This window comes from Pollicipes pollicipes, unplaced genomic scaffold (assembly GCF_011947565.3).
Source record: "Pollicipes pollicipes isolate AB1234 unplaced genomic scaffold, Ppol_2.1 Scaffold_7261;HRSCAF=8764_pilon_pilon_pilon, whole genome shotgun sequence".
Classification (NCBI taxonomy): Eukaryota; Metazoa; Arthropoda; class Thecostraca; order Pollicipedomorpha; family Pollicipedidae; genus Pollicipes; species Pollicipes pollicipes.
In genome coordinates this window covers 13,787,376-13,796,765 of record NW_023597054.1, presented here as the reverse complement: position 1 = coordinate 13,796,765, position 9,390 = coordinate 13,787,376, and the positions used below count along the sequence as shown (strand labels likewise).

The window sequence follows — 9,390 nt, the reverse complement described above, 5'->3', positions numbered from 1 at the left end:
GGATGGCTGCATATCAAAGACAGAAGATAAGCCAAAGGACAGGAGCTTGAAGGACCTGGGCCTTTTTCATGGAAGTAGAAAATATTTTCATGAAAGTAGCTCATGATACAGGGAATCCTCATAGAGTCATGCTTGTAATCTGCCTATCATGTTCTTTTTGCATTTGTCATGCCCAACCTGCTGCCCAATATTGATCTTTGTGGAACCATACAGCAGGTATGGCACTGGTGGTGTCCTAACTGATGTAATGTGACCAAACCTAAACTAACCTCATGGATTAGCATGGTTTAAATTGGTATGGCCCAACCTAGCTCAACTTTACCTAGCCCAACCTAGCCTAATCCAACATGGCCAACCCAGTCCAATCCAACCCAAACCCCAACCCAACCCACCCAACCCAACCCACCCACCCAACCCAACCCAATCAGATTTAATCTGAGCCAACCAAACTCAACCCATCCCAGCTTTACAAATTACAAACAGCAGGTTTGCGAGCACCAGGGCTGTGTTGCACATATTTGCTGATAATGCTGTGAGCCACTTATCTGTTAAAGGATGCCATTTTCTGCATGTGACAGGACAAAGTGATGACAAAGGCTTTGTATAGGTATGACTTTTCCAAAATTCATTTGCTTATGAGCATGACAGCAATATCATTGCAGCATGCACACAGCCCTTGCTTTATAAAGTTAAAATTTTCTTAAAAGCATAGTATTTGCCTATTGCTAACAAGTTCCTTCACTTGCTCTGATTAAGCATGCTACTTAACTATTGTTGATATGTATTTCTGCTTTGGAAACTGCTTTGACCATGTGTTCTGTTTCCTGCTCACAGGAATTGCTGGATGGATTGGCCAGTAACAAAGAAAGAAGTCTATGTTCTCATGTCAATGGTCATTGAGTTGCAAGTAAAATGATGGCAGCTAGCCAAATAACTCAACCCACCATCTGTAGGAAGCTCTGATGGCACTGAACCAGGCTCATCTTCAAAGGTTGAGTTTCCACTTCATGAGTGTGTGTACAAAGGAAAAATAAAGAAAATTCCTCACCTGCTCAGGCATCATGACATTGATGAAAAGGATATGCATGGTAAGAGACTCTGCATCGATTTTGACTCCACATTCTGTGCTTTTTTTGCCTTGCCTTTGTTTGAGATTTTCAAAATTGTCTGCTTTCATATTGTGTACCATGTGGCACTGATAACTGTCCACTGTTGTCATGTACTTGTTGAATTTCCCATTCCCAAGTGGTCATAGCTTATTTTAATTCCAGTTGTATGTTGTATTTTTTCATGGACTATACTGGAATGATGTCATTTTCAAATTTTCCAGGGAATACACCACCTCATTTTATTTTCACACTTTCCAGGGAATACGCCACTTCATTTAGCAGTTATGCTGGGCCAGAAAGGTGAGTACCTTTTAACACATACTTGCAGGGACCATAAAAACCACCTCCCACCCTACCCAATGCATGCCAGTAATCTATGTCCTTGATTGTATTATGAAGCCTGAATTCATCCAAGTGTAATGGTGACTGAGATGTGCTCTGATATGCTGATTTTCATTCTTGTTTGCCCCCCTCCCCCCACCCCCACCCCCACACTGATTGCTGAATAACCTTAAATCAAGTTATGTTGTCAGCATTTCAAACCAGGTAACATAACTGCAATGATTCAGCCTTCACGCCTACTGTGTTATGCATTCCGCTCGCTCGCTGCCGTCACTTGACGGTGGTAGCTAGGCCCCGCGGCCGCACATATTCCGTACTGCGACGTCTGGTGACGACTTGCCGCCAGAGATCGCCATGCTGCTGCTGGCCCGCAACGCCACCGTCAAGATCCGCAACACGCATGGCTGGAGCCCGCTGGCCGAGGCCATCAGCTACGGCGACCGGCAGACAGGTACGACGGGCCACACGGGCAGGCGGGGGCCGGTCGCCGGAGCCGGACACGGCAGGGGCGGGCCGGTCGCCGGAGCCGGACACGGCAGGCGACAGGACCGGCCGTCGGAGCCGGACTGGCAGGCGGCGGGGCCGGCCGTCTGAGCCCGACACGGCCGTCGGAGCCCGACACGGCCGTCGGAGCCGGACTGGCAGGCGGCGGGGCCGGCCGTCCCGGCCCGACACGGCGGGCGGGCTCATTAGGGCGGCTGTGTGGTGAGGCAGGGCTGCTGCCGTGATAGCGCGGCACGCCACGGGCCGAGGAGGGCGAGAGAGTGGGCTGGTGGAGCGGCCCGTCGGCGGCTGTTGACAGTGGCAGCTGTCGGGAACACTAGGCGATGTGACCTGCGTGTGTGGTCGGGTGCTGTTGGGTGTAGCGGGCGGGGGGCGCGTCTGACCATCCGCGCCGCCCGCCAGTGTCGTCGCTGCTGCGGAAGCTGAAGAGCCAGTCACGGGAGCAGATGGACCGGCGGCGGCCGGCGCTGGTGGCCGCCCTCCACCAGATCCCCGACTTCTACATGGAGATCAAGTGGGACTTCCAGACCTGGGGTGAGTCTCTCTTGTGTGTGTCCCGAGCTCGCGGTGGCGACAGACTTCAGCAGGTGCAAGCCCAGTGTGCGGTGGTGGCCTTTCAGTGACAGCCGGCCACCGTTGGCATATTTAGGTGAAAACTGCTCATGGTCAGTTACGTAAATTTTGGAACGCGTGAAACATCTTGCATTTCGCAAGATTTTCCACGATTCTAGTCCAGATTTGATCATCATCATAACCATGGCGATCTGCAATAGCTCTCTTTGTTTACGAGGAGCATATCGGTGCATTTTGTGAATATATACGTAAATTCATGCATATTCACTTACTTTTATCTGCATCATTTGTACACCTCGTAAGGAAGTCACAGTATGCCCTCCCAGTCGAATTAATACCATGCGTGTCCGCTGTACGATGTCGGTACGTGCGACACCCCGGCTGAGTGCGCCGTGCCCGCCCCGGCCGCAGTGCCGCTGCTGCACCGGATCCTGCCCTCGGACACGTGCAAGATCTACAAGCGCGGCGCCTCCATCCGGCTGGACACCACGCTGGTGGACTTCGCCGACTTCAAGTGGGAGCGCGGCGACATCAGCTTCCTCTTCAACGGCGACGCGCCGCCCTCCAGTCGCTGTGCGTGCTGGACAACAAGCTGCGCGTGTACCAGACAGTGCGGTATGAGGTAAGACAGAGCGCCCGAGCACATTTCAGGGATGCACAGGCTTACCCGCGATGTTTTTTGTGTGTTTTTTTTCTGGGATCGCCCGAGTGTGTAGGCGGCATTGTGTTGTTTACTAAATTTCCGTTGGGTTAACATCGCCGTGGTTGGATTGGGCTATGCAAAAATCTGCATAAAAGTTTTGGAGTTATGAGTTACACGGCAGGTTGTGATGAACTGATGGGTTTAAGAGCCCGTGCTAATCGTTTTTCTTCAGATCAGGTTTCCCCAATGCCAGTTCTGCACTCTGTTTTTTATCTGCCCAGTTCTATGTTGCTCGGTGTTTCTGCATCTATCGCTGAATTTTTTTTAGGAGACGGAGCTGGAGATTGAAGAGGAGATTGACATTCTAGGAGAGGCAGCGATATTGTATCAGCCCAGATGTCCACTAAGTCCATCACTTTCATCACGCGATCTCAGCAGGGATGGTTCTTCCGGTCGGACAGAAAGGTATGAGACACATGCTTGCAAGGCCAAGCCGGCGCTATAATCGCTGTGTGCTGTGTAGGAGTTATCACAGCATGCGGTGTCCATGAAGAGGGTGCTGCCATCCTGACCTGGGCCAGCGGTCAGTGTCCGTTGCTCCGTCCGTATATTCGGTCCTGCCTCGCCGGCCGTGTCCGCACGCTGCCCTCCGCTGTTTGTCGCGTGTCTGGCCCTTTGCTCCGTCCGTATTGTCGTCCTGCCCTGCCGGCCGTGTCCGCACGTTGCCCTCCGCTGTTTGTCGCGTGTCTGGCCCGTTGCTCTGTCCGATTGTCGTCCTGCCTCGCCGGCCGTGTCCGCACGCTGCCCTCCGCTGTTGTCGCGTGTCTGGCCCGTTGCTCTGTCCGTATCTGTCGTCCTGCCCGCCGGCCGTGTCCCACACGCTGCCCTCCGCTGTTTGTCGCGTGTCTGGCCCGTTGCTCTGTCCGTATCTGGTCGTCCTGCCCCGCCGGTCCTGTCCGCACGCTGCCCTCTGTTGTTTGTCGCGTGTCTGGCGCCACGGTCGTGGTGAAGCGGCCGACCCCGTGTAGAGAGTCACGTGGCCGTCGAGAGCCAGCGCTTGGCCGTCGAGAGCCGGCGCGTGGCCATCGAGAGCGCCTGGCTGTCGATGTGGAGAGGGGTCGCGCCGACGGCTGAGCGACGGCGACGACGACGGCTGCTGCTGACCCCCGCTGTTCCACAGGAGATGGTCGGCAAGTACGACTCCGACTTCTATGACGTGCATGGCGTGGTGTTGGAGACGCGCAAGCGGCGCGAGCACCTGTCCGCCGAGGACCTGCAGAAGAACAAGGCGCTGATGGACACCATCACGCGCGGCAGTGCCCACCAGCTAGACACCGAGGAGATCCGAGAGGTGGGGACGCGCCGACGCCGCGCGGCTGCGCAGGCTGCCCGCCGGCCTACAGCGGGCTGAACGCATGGAACGCGCGTTGGGAGTTGGTTTGCAGTGTCATTTGTTCTGAGCTGTCGGGTTCTTGGCTGACGGCCGGCTGAGGCATGCGAGTGTCATGGCATGGGAGAGGTTTGTTCTGAGCTGTCGGGCCTTTGGCTGACGGCTGGCTGAGGACGCGAGTGTCATGGGCATGAGAGAGGTCTGTTTTGAGCTGTCGGGGTCCTTGGCTGACGACCGGCTGAAGACGCTAGTGTCACGGGCATGGGAGAGGTTCGTTCTGAGCTGTGGGGGTCCTTGGCTGACGGGTGGCTGAGGACGCGAGTGTCATGGGCATGGGAGAGGTTTGTTTGAGCTGTCGGGGTTCTTGGCTGACGGCTGACTGGGGACGCGAGTGTCATGGGCATGAGAAAGGTTTGTTCTGAGCTGTCGGGGTCCTTGGCTGACGGCTGGCTGAGGACGCGAGTGTCATGGGCATGAGAAAAGGTTTGTTCTGAGCTGTCGGGGGCCCTTGCTGACGGCTGGCTGAGGACGCGAGTGTCATGGGCATGGGAGAGGCTTGTTTTGAGCTGTCGGTGGCCTTGGCTGACGGCCGACTGAGGGACGCGAGTGTCGGGGCATGGGAGAGGTTTGTTTGAGCTGTCGGGTCTTTGGCTGACGGCTGACTGGGGACGCGAGTGTCATGGGCATGGAGAGGTTCGGTTCTGAGCTGTGTGGGTTCCTTGGCTGACGACTGGCTGAGGACGCGAGTGTCATGGGCATGGTAGAGGTTTGTTTTGAGCTGTCGGGCCTTTGGCTGACGGCTGGCTGAGGACGCGAGTGTCATGGGTATGGGAGAGGCTTGTTCTGAGCTGTCGGGATCCTTGGCTGACGGCTGGCTGGGGGCGCGAGTATCATGGGCATGCTTTTCCATGCCCTGTTTGATCAAGTAGTTTTGTGCTCTCGGCCATGAAGTACCACTGTGGGGTGCTGCGCGAATGCGGACATATGCCGTCCGTATGAGCGTGCGCGGGTGCTTCTGCGTTGACCCCGGAGATCGGTGGCCCACCGCGGTCCATTTGGCCGGCTGCGGACGCTCCCCGGCCGTGGGCCTGTCCGTCGCGCTGGTCGTCTGTGCGTCGGCCGGCTGACCGGCGGCGCCGTGCCGCAGCCGCCGCACCGAACCTCGCTGGAGCCGCCGGCGGCGCCGGCTATCTCCTGGGAGGAGTACCTGACGGCTGATCCGGCCAACGCGCCGCACGTCGGGCCGCGGCCATCATCTCCAAAGTCAGCTGCAAGCGCTTCAAGAACGCCACGCTGGCATGGTGTGGTGCTCAGGCTGGAGCCGGCCGAGGTCTAGAGGGGCTGCGCGTCGGCTGAATTCGGTTCAGGGGCTGTGCTGGTGTCGGGATTCGGTCAGAATCAGCGCCGGCCGGGCCTGGGTCGGAATCGTCGCTCGGCCGAAGTTTGGTCGTAATCGGCATCACGAGGTACGCAGTGAGCGCTGATGGACGCGTGGCGAACGGCAACCGGCCGGGCTGGGGCCGCAATCAGCGCCGGGGGCTGGTCAGAATGAACGCCGACTGGCTGTTGTCCCGGGCGCGGCGGGGTCTCGTCGCTGTCCGCTGGCGGCCAGCTCTGGCCAGGAGAGCCGGCTGGCCGGCGGTAGTCAGTCGCTTGAGGGTGACATAGGGTGCTCAGGATATCCTTGACCCAGGGACCATTTGTTTTCTCGAGGGGGGCACTCGTACTTCCAGCAGTGCTGTTGTGACCAGTAGAAGGCGGTACCAACAGTTGCTTTCGTGTAGCGGTGCGGCACGGATACTGTGCTCCCCGGAGTGTGGCTCTGGCTCGAGCGTGGGCCAGGTCAGTGTGCCCACCTGCGGATGTGCTATTAAAACCCACGTACAATTAGATGTTTTGTGAAACTGGCTTGCCCGTGATCGCGGCGAGGCTGTATATTATGCGTGCGTATGCGTATCAGTGCGCTAACATGGTACGGACCTCGGTGTGCAGAGTCAGCAGTTCCCACTGACAGTCAGCATGCTACTGGACGTTTTGGACGTCGTGGCGCCCTTCAGCACTTCAGCAAGCTCAAGCAGTTCGTCCAATGTAAACTCCCACCCGATTTCCTGTCAAGCTAGGTGACTATTCCGTGTCTGATTCCCTCGCGGCAGAACGAGTGCTTCACAGTTGTAGGACACCAACCTATATGCAGATGTGCTCATGTAACTTGTGAGGAAAGCATCTATAACGTTTTGGATCATGAAAGGACTGGATATCTGTCAGATACAGCTAGAGTCTATTGACGGGGCTTCTGGTCTACATGCAGAGTCGTGCAATAGCAACATCCACTCACTTGGCCTGGTGTGGCTTCTGCCACGTGCATGCCGGTGGTTAAAGGGACGGCTTCTCACGATAGATTTGTTTTCGTCTTGGTTTGTTTCGTAGGCTGGTGGCGTCGGACATACTCTGGCCCATATTGGTGTGTCACTGGGACTACTGTCCGTTGTCCTGATCGTTGACTGAGTTGTCGCCCGCCGCAGATATCCCACTGATCCCGGCCATCACCGCCCAGATCACCTTCCAAGACTTCTACTTCGAGGATAGCCACCCGAGCCACCTGTTCACGGTGCCGGCCGAGTACACGGAGGACCCGGCCAGGTGAGCGGCGCTCCGCCGAGCTGGCGTCCCGCCGGTGCTGCCGGCCTGCTCCCGCGCTGCCGGCGCCGACGGCGCGGTTGTGGCTCGTGCTGCCCGGTTATAACACACGCACAGCTGCGTGGCGTGGCCGTGTCGGCGCTGTTCTGATGGGCGTAATGGGCTGTCTGGTTGGAGAGTGGCTCGCGACTGGTGCTGCCGTCTGCCAGCTACTGCTGAAAGACTATGCGCTCTGGTGTCGCTGCTAGCGGTAGATGCGAGCAAGCCGTGTTGCCGAAATGGGTCCTGCCACGTACCATGGGTGCGTGTTTTCTATCAAACATTGGCTATTAATTAAATGCTGGCCATCGAAACCATATCGTGTGTTTGGCGGGCATCATGATATGTTCAGAAGGCGGCTGCTGTGACAACCTGTGCCGCTGCCGGCAGGTTCCCCGACTTATGACACCCAGAAGACGTTTACCTTTGCGGCACGACATCGACCGCGACCCCGACGGCGGCGGCGGCGGCCGAGGCCGAGCTCGCCGCTGAGGCCGAGCTGGCGCCGGGCGCCGCCGGCCGTCCGCTGACGGTCCACCTGCCCGTCCAGTTTGGCATCGGCAGTGTCTACTCGTCAGAGCTGTGTGTTCTCATCTGCTGACCGGTGCGGCGAGGAGGCGCGCCCGCTCCCAGGCGCGCGCTCCGAAGGAAGGGCGCGTGCAACGGGGGAGGCTTGCTCGGGCGGCGCACAGGGAACGCATTGGCCTCAGCAGCTGACGTGTCACTGGCTTTGGCAGCTCCGAAGAACACCGAATAGTCGCTGGCTTTAGCAGGGTAGCTGGGGGTCGCTGGCGTTAGCAGAGTACCGAGGCTTCGCTGGCTTCAGCGAGTGCTGGCGAGTCACCGAGCTGAGCAGCGGGAGCACTTCTAGCTTTGGCCGCGGAGCCCGGGCTGCGTGAGCGGCAGCGGAGGAGGCAGCCAGAGAGCGCAGTATGCCCCCGTCGCGTGCGGCGCACTGAACGGCGCAGACCAAGCCCCGCCCGGCGAGGCGAGTCTTCGCAGACCCACGCGACTGCCGAGAAGCACCGCGTTGAATGCTGGCTGTCGGTGTGGTGTCGGGGGGGGGGGGGGGATGGGGCCTGGCTGACCGGGTGGCGCAGGACGGGGCATGCGGACGCGGGACCTCGCAGGATGACGTATCGCGCCCGGTTGTGGTGGGAGAATCACGCACATCTGACCGTAACAACACCCTGGCTGACTGGGTGGCGCAGGACAGGGCATGCGGACGCGGGACCCCCGCAGGAGGACGTATCGCGCCCGGTTGTGGTGGGAGAATCACGCACATCTGACCGTAACAAAACCCTGGCTGCCGACATGCGGACTAAAATTCTCCAGCAATATATGGCAGTCGACCTGGGCCATAAGTTTGCTAGAATCAGCGAGGCCAATGCTCCGATGCCCGTCAATGACGAGCAATAGGCATAGCTGGCTTTATGAGCACCTGGTAAGACTTCATCGGCCACTTGCAAACCACTTGCTTTGCAGACATCATCGGCGTTAACTCACACCCATGCTAACCGGACGTGTAGCGTGACTACACGGGAAAGAGTGCGCCAGCCGATCGCTGCCCAGACTGGTGTCCCACCTCCCGGGTCAGGTGAAGCCACGGCTGGGACTCGGCGGTCGGAGCCGGGGCCGTTTGGGGTCAGCTTACCATGCTACCGGAGAAGGAGTGTTGAATCAACATCCTTGCGGAGCTGGGTATCGAGGACTGCGCCCCGATGTTGGTCGTTGGCTCTGGGTGTCGCTGAGGGTCTGTTTCTGGTTCAGTGTGCCGCCGGAAGCGAGAGCTCTGTGCCGCCGGGGAGCATTTAGCGGATCACCATCAGTGTGTACCCTGGGGACAGAATGATGTGCCGCAAAAGGTCAGATGTTAGGTCAATGCCAGCGTTCAGGTCAGATGGTAGGTCAATGCCAGCGTTAGGTCGGATGGTAGGTCAATGCCCGCGATAGGTCAGATGGTAGGTCAATCCCCGCCATAGGTGAAAAGTCGGGTCCATTCCCGCGGCAGGGCGGATGTCCGAGGTCGATACGCCACCATAAACCGGTTGTGAGACCACCGGCGACGCCGATGCGATCAATGGGAAGAGCTCCGCGTCGCCACGCGGTCAGCCGCTAGGCAGCTGCCGGTCAGCCGCTGAGCAGCTGCCGCC

General features: G+C 58.2%; 1 pseudogene; it reads left to right on the top strand.

Moving 5' to 3' along the window:
- Positions 1–7,870, top strand: part of LOC119112396 (ankyrin repeat domain-containing protein 13C-B-like) — an 11,468-nt pseudogene extending 3,598 nt beyond the window's left edge.
- The last annotated feature ends 1,520 nt before the right edge of the window (positions 7,871–9,390 follow it).